This window comes from Lycium ferocissimum, chromosome 12 (assembly GCF_029784015.1).
Source record: "Lycium ferocissimum isolate CSIRO_LF1 chromosome 12, AGI_CSIRO_Lferr_CH_V1, whole genome shotgun sequence".
Lineage (NCBI taxonomy): Eukaryota > Viridiplantae > Streptophyta > Magnoliopsida > Solanales > Solanaceae > Lycium > Lycium ferocissimum.
Window position 1 is genome coordinate 29777962 of NC_081353.1, and position 9037 is coordinate 29786998.

At 35.2% G+C, this 9037-nt stretch overlaps 1 pseudogene; it reads right to left on the reverse strand.

Moving 5' to 3' along the window:
- Positions 1 to 5251: 5251 nt before the first annotated feature.
- The window catches only part of LOC132039188 (pentatricopeptide repeat-containing protein At4g02750-like), a 5007-nt pseudogene continuing 1221 nt past the window's right edge, over positions 5252 to 9037 (reverse strand).

Genomic DNA, 9037 nt, shown 5'->3' on the forward strand with positions numbered 1-9037 from the left:
GTTATTCAATCAGCCCACCCCAACTTTTATTCTACAGCATTTCTCATTTTTTGTTTGTATTGTCCTCGGTGTGTGAAACAAACCCAAATTCTCAACACAATTATATATAATCATTGATAGCCAAATTACAAGTGAAACAAACTACTTAATTACAATAGAAAATACTGAGCAAGTACTGAGTAAGTATCATAGGCCGACAATGGTTAATAGTACATATTGGTAAAGAATTCACGAATAATGAGGATAATCACTAAATCAAATCACATATCCCGAAACAGTAGATCACAACTTCAATATAACTTAAGTCACAACTAATCTTCAATGAATTATAAGTTGGCCAACCCCTATATAGATTCTCAACACCTTTACAATTCCCAAGTCGCTCGTTCGTGTTTTAGGAGCGAGCTCATTATTACGACACCTTTATGTCCACCTCGCTTAGCACAATACACTACTAGTTTTAGGTTAATTTAACAGGCACAAGTCAACAATATAAGTCACAAGAATCGAGTCCAAATATTCATCATTGCCTATGTATAGCATCTAAACCCCATATGTTAAGTCTGAGTATATCCGATCTAACCAATCACTACGACAGAATCATTACAATACGATCATCATAGCAGAATCATCACCATCCAATCATCACAACAGAATCATCAAGTCATAATGCAATGCAATGCAATGCGATAATGGTATGAATGCGATGCCATGCCATGCAAATGAGGTGTACACATGTACTCCGGACGGGAATATCGACGTCTCGGTAGCACAACCCAGCGCGACTCGCGAAGTCTAAGTGCCACCCATCCCGAATCTTTGCCAAACAGACAGACGAGACCCTAGCCAATTGCTCACAGGGGGAATCTCACCGGCACCACCCTGGGGGACCCACGGAACCCATGCACTAACAACGATTCCAGGATAACATCGGAATCGGCCATGCAACAGCGATGTCCGAATATAACCATCGGACATCGGCCTCCTCACAATCACTCAAAAGAGTCTTTTCCAACACAACTGAAATGTAAACTTGAGCACCCATAAATTGTGTAGCACATGTATCAATGGTTGCATACTCAAAAAGAGAACATATAAACCTTTAAAGCAACCAAGCCATGTATATGTGCCATGTCCGCCAACAGAACAATTTCTAATTTCTTGTTACAGATCTTGCAATACACGCATAATCATATAGGCGAGCATAAGCACTTGCTCTAGCAACAGTTAGCTTCGGTCGAAAGAATGCTGCACGTCTCTCATGAGGCTTTAGTAGAGAAATAGCCCGGGGCAGAGCCAAGTAGAGCTAACCCCCTTTGGCGGAAAATTTCACTATTTATACAAGGTTAATTTTTTTTTTTTTTTTTTTTTTTTATATATATAATGGATGTCGAACCCCCTTTGACTTCTTCGTGTGTTTACTTTATCGTGTTTTGAACCCCCTAACTGAAAATCCTGGCTCCGCCACTGGCAATAGCCACTTGAAAGTTTGTAGGGGTTCTAGTTAATAACTGAAAATTGAGTCCCTCTATGGTAGGATCAAATTTAAAAACTTCTAAAGCATGTTCATGACATAGTCTCGCTGCCCTGCACTTGTCTACTTCATAGTATTTTATGCCGCGATACCCTTCACTAAATGTGATGGTCAATTGATCTAACTACTGGCATCATCGATAGTGATGTAAAATTCACTGAAGGGATAGGCTTATGTCCTTTCCATTGCCTAGCTTTCTCGAGCTCAATAAAACTAGCACTATTTGGACCAATGTCTTCAAGTAGCGGATTCCATTGCTTTATCCACATATGTTGCACTAGGATAACTTTATTGGGTGCTAAGAGAACCTCCAGGGAACTACTACAATTTTCAGGTGGTGACGCTGCAGTGCTTACATGATTCAGCCCAAGGCCACAAACTTGCTCAACCCACAATGAAACTATTAAAATATAATAAGAAGAAAAACAACCATTTGTAACCATAGTCTCACCGAGTCCGGAGCCAAAATGGGTTATTTTTACAGCAAAGAGCCCAAAATGGGCTGCTCTTTTTTTTTTATACCACAATATCCAACGAAATACCCAGCATTTACTGTTCATGGCAGTTTTTTTTCAACCAAATTTTTTTTTTTTTTTTGCATTTCGTGAAGCTATTCACGAAATAGCATTAAATTTTTTTTTTTTTTAATTTGGTTCATACAAAAAACGAAATTAAAAAAAAAAAAATTGTCCTATTTCGTTGGTAGTCCAACGAAATAAACGAAATAAATTTTTTTTATTTCGTTTATACAAAAATGAAATAGGAAAATATAATAATTTTTTTTTTTGTATTTCGTGATACTGCTAACGAAATAGTATTTGGCTCATACAAAAAAGGGTCCGGAACAAAAATGACTCAATAAAAAATCAAATGAACCAAAATACCCCAACAAAAAAAAGAGTTACAAAACTACCTTTAGCGCAGTAAAATACTGCGCTAAAGAATTTTTTTTTTTTTTTTTTTTGCATAGCGCAGTAAAAAATATAGAACCTGATATTTTTTTTCTGCGTACAATAATGTAGGCCCAATACATCAAGGATACATAGACGTTCGGATAGTCATTTTAGGAGTTGAAAAGGTGCCGAAGTAAGTTTTGTTTGATTTGTAAGGTTATTTTAGTCAACTTTATATGTCGAGAAAATTAGTCGCCTTTATTTTCAAAAAATTTAAACCGAAGTGAAATTGACATTCACAACTACATTACCCTGGGATTTTTACGTTGAAATCTATTGCGTATCATCATCTTATAAGTAAATAAAACTGAAAATTTCAGGCCAATTTGGGGGAAAATTAAAATTGAATGGGATAAAAGGTGTTTTTTCAAAAATCGGCTCGGCCAAACCGCCTTGCGGCAGTTTGTCCGCATAGATCTCGAAAAAATACGCAAGTTCAAAAAAAAAACGCGTAAAACGGACATCCGAGCGCAAAGTTATGACCATCTAAAGTTTGACGACTTTACAACTAGTTTTTTCTCCCTATATTTTTTAGAATTATATTTATATTCAAAATAAAGTTATGTCTTGATTAAAAAATAACACGCCTAAATCAAAACCTTAAAAAATAAAACACTTAAACCTTAAACAAAATTTACTTCGGCTACCTTTTCAACCCCTAAAACGACGATCCGAACGTTTACGTATCCTTAATGTATTGAGCCTACATTATTGTCCGCAGAAAAAAATATCAGGTTCTATATAAAATTATATTTTCCTATTTCGTTTTTATATAAACGAAATAAAAAAAAATATTTCGTTTATAAAAAAACGAAATTAAAAAAATTAAATATTTTTGTCCTATTTCGTTGGACTACCAACGAAATAGGACAAATTTTTTTTTTTTTTAATTTCGTTTTTGTTATGAGCCAAATAAAAAAAATAAAAAAAATTTAATGCTATTTCGTTAAGCATTTCACGAAATGCAACCAAATTTAAAAAAATTATTATATTTTCCTATTTCATTTTTGTATAAACGAAATAAAAAAAAAATTATTTCGCTTACACAAAAAACGAAATTAAAAAAAAAATTGTTTCGTTTATACAAAAATGAATAGGGAAATATAATAATTTTTTTTAATTTGATTGCATTTCGTGAAATGCTTACTGAAATAGCATTAATTTTTTTTTTTTATTTGGCTCATAACAAAAACGAAATTAAAAAAAAAAAAATATTTTTGTCCTATTTCGTTGGTAGTAGCATTTCACGAAATGCAATCAAATTAAAAAAAATTATTATATTTTCCTATTTCATTTTTGTATAAACGAAATAAAAAAAAATTATTTCGTTTACACAAAAAACGAAATTAAAAAAAAAAATTGTTTCGTTTATACAAAAATGAAATAGGGAAATATAATAATTTTTTTTAATTTGATTGCATTTCGTGAAATGCTTAACGAAATAGCATTAAATTTTTATTTTTTTTTAATTTGATAACAAAGATTAACAAAAACGAAATAGGACAAAAATATTTATTTTTTTAATTTCGTTTTTGTTAATGCTGTTATCAAATTAAAAAAAAAAAAAATTTAATGCTATTTCGTGAATAGCATCACGAAATGCAAAAAAAAAAAAATTAATGCTATTTCGTGAATAGCATCACGAAATACAAAAAAAAAAAAATTGGTTGAAAAAAAAACTGCCATGAACAGTAAATGCTGGGTATTTCGTTGGATAACCAACGAAATACCCATCAGGTATAAAAAAAAGGAGCAGCCCATTTTGGCTCTTTCTGCCATATAAAAATAACCCATTTTGGCTCCGGACTCTAGTCTCACCAGCGCCAAGTGTATGACTATCCTGTATACCAGGATCAAATGGAAGATTCAAAAAGGTGAGATAAACAACCAAACCCGTTGAGCAATAAGAACATTGCAAATTCTCGCTCCAACTAGAATAGTTGGTTGGCGAAAGTCTTTCTAGAGTTTTCGTGAGAATATTGCACGGGCAGGAGAGCTCAGCGTTGTCCATTGGTTTTGTCTTCGCATATCCATCACACAGTTACCCACTGCCTGCTCCAAACCTCACACACAAACTTGGTGAAACAATACATTCAGAGATTTTCACATTGTCATCATCAGAATGGAGTTCTTTTACTAGAATGTCATGCTCATACGCCATAAAAAATTTATCAAGATGTCGATCCTCAATATTATGTAACATCCCGTAAATTCAGATTTGGTGTGGAGGTGTTAAATGAGTATTAATGTGATATTTTAGACATGTGAAGTACTATCGGGATAAGTATGGGCGGAAATAGTTGTTTTGGAATCAAGATGGATAGTGAGGTGCTTAAGATTCGATAGAATTGGCTAAGTTTTCGATACGTCTGTCTTCCAACTAGATTTCGTGAAAATCCATTGGAAATTTGAGAAAACTTAAAACATGAAAATTATATCCCTTTGAAATACCTTTCCATCCATACAAGGTAGAGCTCAAACGGATCCCTGTACAAAAAGTTATGCCCATTTTACTGAACGTTGTCGACAAAGTAGAAAAACGTGAAATTTTGACTAAGTGTGAAATGGACCTAAGAGATCGCTGAGCTCAACTCAAAGCACAACATAGTCATGCTAAGGCTAATCCCACAGTACATGATTTATCAGGTTAATAAAACTGACCTGGTCGCCTTTCCGCACTGAGCTTCAGAATTTTCATAAGCAAATGGTTCAAATAAAATTCTTCAATGCTAGACTTCTGATGCATCGCTTTGATTCCTCTAAATCATCTCTTGCTTAGAGGTAATAGATTTTCTTTAATAAGCGTGTAAATCTCCTCTTTCTCAGGGTGAGACCTGCCTTCCACAAAAATACGTGACTTTTTCCGTTGACTTCTATTTCACTAAAACCGGGCACCTTTTTCACATTCCTCTCCTTCATTTTCTTTCTCACTTGCGCAAAATCACCCCATCTCCCAGAAGCAGCATAAGCATTTGCCATCAGTACATAAGCTCCCGAGCTACCTAGTTCACGCTCTACTATTTCATCGCAGATCTGGTTTGCCACTCCAACATCTCCATACAACTTGCATGCGCCAAGTAAAGCCCCTAGAACAGCACTGTCACATTCCTCCGAAGGCATCTGATGCACAACCCTTATAGGTTCATCAACTAACTTACCGCGACCTAAAATGTCAACAAGGCAACAATAATGCTCCGCCCTCGGTTTTAAACCATAGGCATACCTCATCGACTCAAAAAACTTTTGACCTTTCTTAACGAGACCAGCATAACTACAAGCTAACAAGAGTCCAACGAAAGTGATCTTATCCGGCTTGTTATCGGACCTTAGCATCTGCGCGAAGGCTTGCAATGCTCGGGTACCAAGACCGTGATTTGCATATGCTAGTATTATAGCAGTCCACGAAACAACGTCCTTTACTTTCAGATTCTGGAAAATGACCAACGATGAGTTTATATCTCTGCATCTCGAGTACATGGTGACGAGAGCGTTATTAAGTGACGTGTCTTCGTCAAATCCTAGCAGCAAAACAAGAACATGAGCTTGCATTAACTCGAGAATGGCCCTACATGAGGTCACTATACTGGTAAGAGTAGTCTGATTCAGCCTTAAGCCCGATCGAAGCATGAGAATGAAACACTTCAAGGCATTACCACCAAGGCCACTTTTTGCACACCCGTCAATCATTACATTCCAACTTAAAAGATCTTTATTAGGCATCCAGTCGAAAAGTTCATTGGCCTTGGTCATTAACCCTTCATCAACGTATGCTGTAATCATCGCATTCCATGCAGCAGGATCCCTATTTGGCATTCGATCAAAGTACTCTCTTGCCATTTCTATCATCCCATTTCACGCAAGACCAGTAACTATAGTTGTCCAAGAAACGGCATTTCTCCATGGCATTGCGTTAAGCAGCTCCAAACCTTTTTCCACCCTGTTGTCATTTTTAACAGCCTTGAATCATAACATTCCAAGAATACAAATTACGTTTGGGCATCTTATCAAAAAGCTCAAGAGCTTGATCGACTTGATGATTTTCAACATAAGCCCTGATCATAGCCGTCCAAACAATGACATTTTTCTCAGGAACCTGATCGAAAATTCTCCGTGCCTCGTTAATAAAACCGTTTTGAGCGTACCCCACCATTGCTATAGTCCAAGTAACTACATTTTTCTCAGGCATTTGTTGAAGCAACTTTCGAGCCTCGTCCACATTACAGTTCGCAAAATACCCGGAAATCAAACCGGTCCAAGCGTAAACGTTTCTATCCGGCATTAAATCAAAGATTCTCCTAGCCTCATCGAGTCTCCCAGCTTTCGCGTAAGCATGAACCATGGCTGAATCAGACACTACATTCCTCTCAGGCAATGAATAAGACAATTTCTCCGTTTTAGGAAGATCCTTATGTTTAAGATAAACTGTTATCATTGAAGCATATGAAACAACATCTCTTTGAGGCATTTCGTCGAACAGTTGTCGAGATTCTTGAATTTTTTCATTGACGGCCTAAATTCATAATCATTTTATTAGAGCTAAAAATGGACTGTTTTGTGGTAGATTCTAAGTTGGGGTTTGATTGCATTTGCAATTGAATTTGTCTATTTGGTTTGGAATATGGTCTTGAAAGGAATGAACGGCTAATAAGGTGTCCATGATTATTACTTAGCAAATAATTTGAACCCCAAACTATAAAAGAGTGGCTTATTTTAATCAAACTTCTTGGTTTATACCTGATTAATTCTTTGCTAATAATGTTTGGTGGGAAGACGGATTAAACTCTTGTTGTATAAAATATTAGTAGTAGATACACATATTAAAGGTACATTGGAGCAGAAATTTAGAGACTTATTTTCTCGTAAGAACTGAGAGGGAAATTTGAAACACAGACATGTATTGGGCTATGGAGGGTCGTTTGGTTGTTGGTTAAAGTGATGATTGGTTATTTAGGGATTACTTGTGCAGGTTTTTTATTTTTTTCTTTCCCTATATAAAGTAAGAATAGATAAATTTACTCATAAGTTATATCTGTTTTATTTGTCGATTGTAAAATGAAGACCAAACATTATACTTGTGTGCTGAATTTTATATAAAACAACTAAAAAATTATCAAATATGGTACTTCTATTAGCTATACTAGTTTAAATCATTGAATAACATTAACTCCTTTCAAAACCAACAACCAAACGACCCTTTAATGTATCGAGTGATATTGGAGGGAATTTTATTATATCATCCTTGAATTAATAAAAAATAGTGTCATATAAAATGAAACGAACTAATAATTTTGCTTCAAGATGCACGCAACTTCTTTTCCTCTCAAAATAACAATCCAATGGTATAAATATTACTATGAAATTTATAAATTGGGGAAGACAATATATCTTAATGAAAAAGCTCTATGTAGTAGATCCATATATACCATACATCTTCCCTCGTAATCGCTTAGAGCCGCCCCTTCATCAATAGGTACTCCCAAGCCGTTGACCACACGCCCTAGCATAGCCTTTCCCGCAGAAACATCCACAATAGATCCAGTGCGTAAAATCACTACCCAAGACAAAAATTCCTACAATCTCATTCTCAAGATTCAAGGCTACTCCTTTCACACTGCTGGAAAATTTCACCATTTCCCCAGCATGAATCTCGCTCAATCCATAAACACATGCAATCCCATCTGCAACTGGGACCACTCAACCGATTTCATCCACTTGAAAATTCGTGTAAAAGTTGTTAATTTGACTTTCGAATAGACTTGTTAGTTCCGCAGCTCAGGAAGAAAGTTCCATAATTCAATTGTTGATGCATAGAAGGGAGAATGAGGCCTTCATTGAAGACTGATTTTACGAAGCAAATATAGTAGCTTCACATTTGATAAAAAATCGTGGAGAGGAAGTAAGAAGAAGAAAAGATATTTTCATATATTCTGCCAATGAATCTGATATACATCACATATATACACATCCATATCACGTGCTTGTCACGTGATTCATTAACCAACTAACTAACTTTTAAACTCCCACTAACTACTAATCATTAGGCGTAACAAACTAATTCTAGTCAGCTTATTCCCTAATTCAATACTCCCTCTCAAGCTGGTGGTGAGAAGACATTGAACACTCCAAGCTTGGTAAGTAAAAATTGATGCTGACTGACTCCAAGACCTTTGGTAAGCAAATCTGCTAACTGAATTTGGAACCAACGAACTCTGGGTTGATCAGTCCCTCTTTTAGTTTCTCCCTCACAAAGTGACAAGCAATCTCTATATGCTTTGTTCTTTGACGGAAACAGTGGGAAAACTATTTAACTATGAACACCAAAAAACTCTCATCAAATCCTAAAATATGCAACACAAAAAATTACGCTATGCACTAAAAATATATTTTTAAAAAAAATAGCAAAAATTACATCTCAAAAGCTGTACTGTATCTGTAAAATAAATTAAAAAATACATGAACTACAAAAAAAATTGTACCTCCGAATGTTAGTTCCGCTAATTTCCTTTTTTTTTTCATAGTCCCCAACAAATTTAATAGACAGAGTTCGATA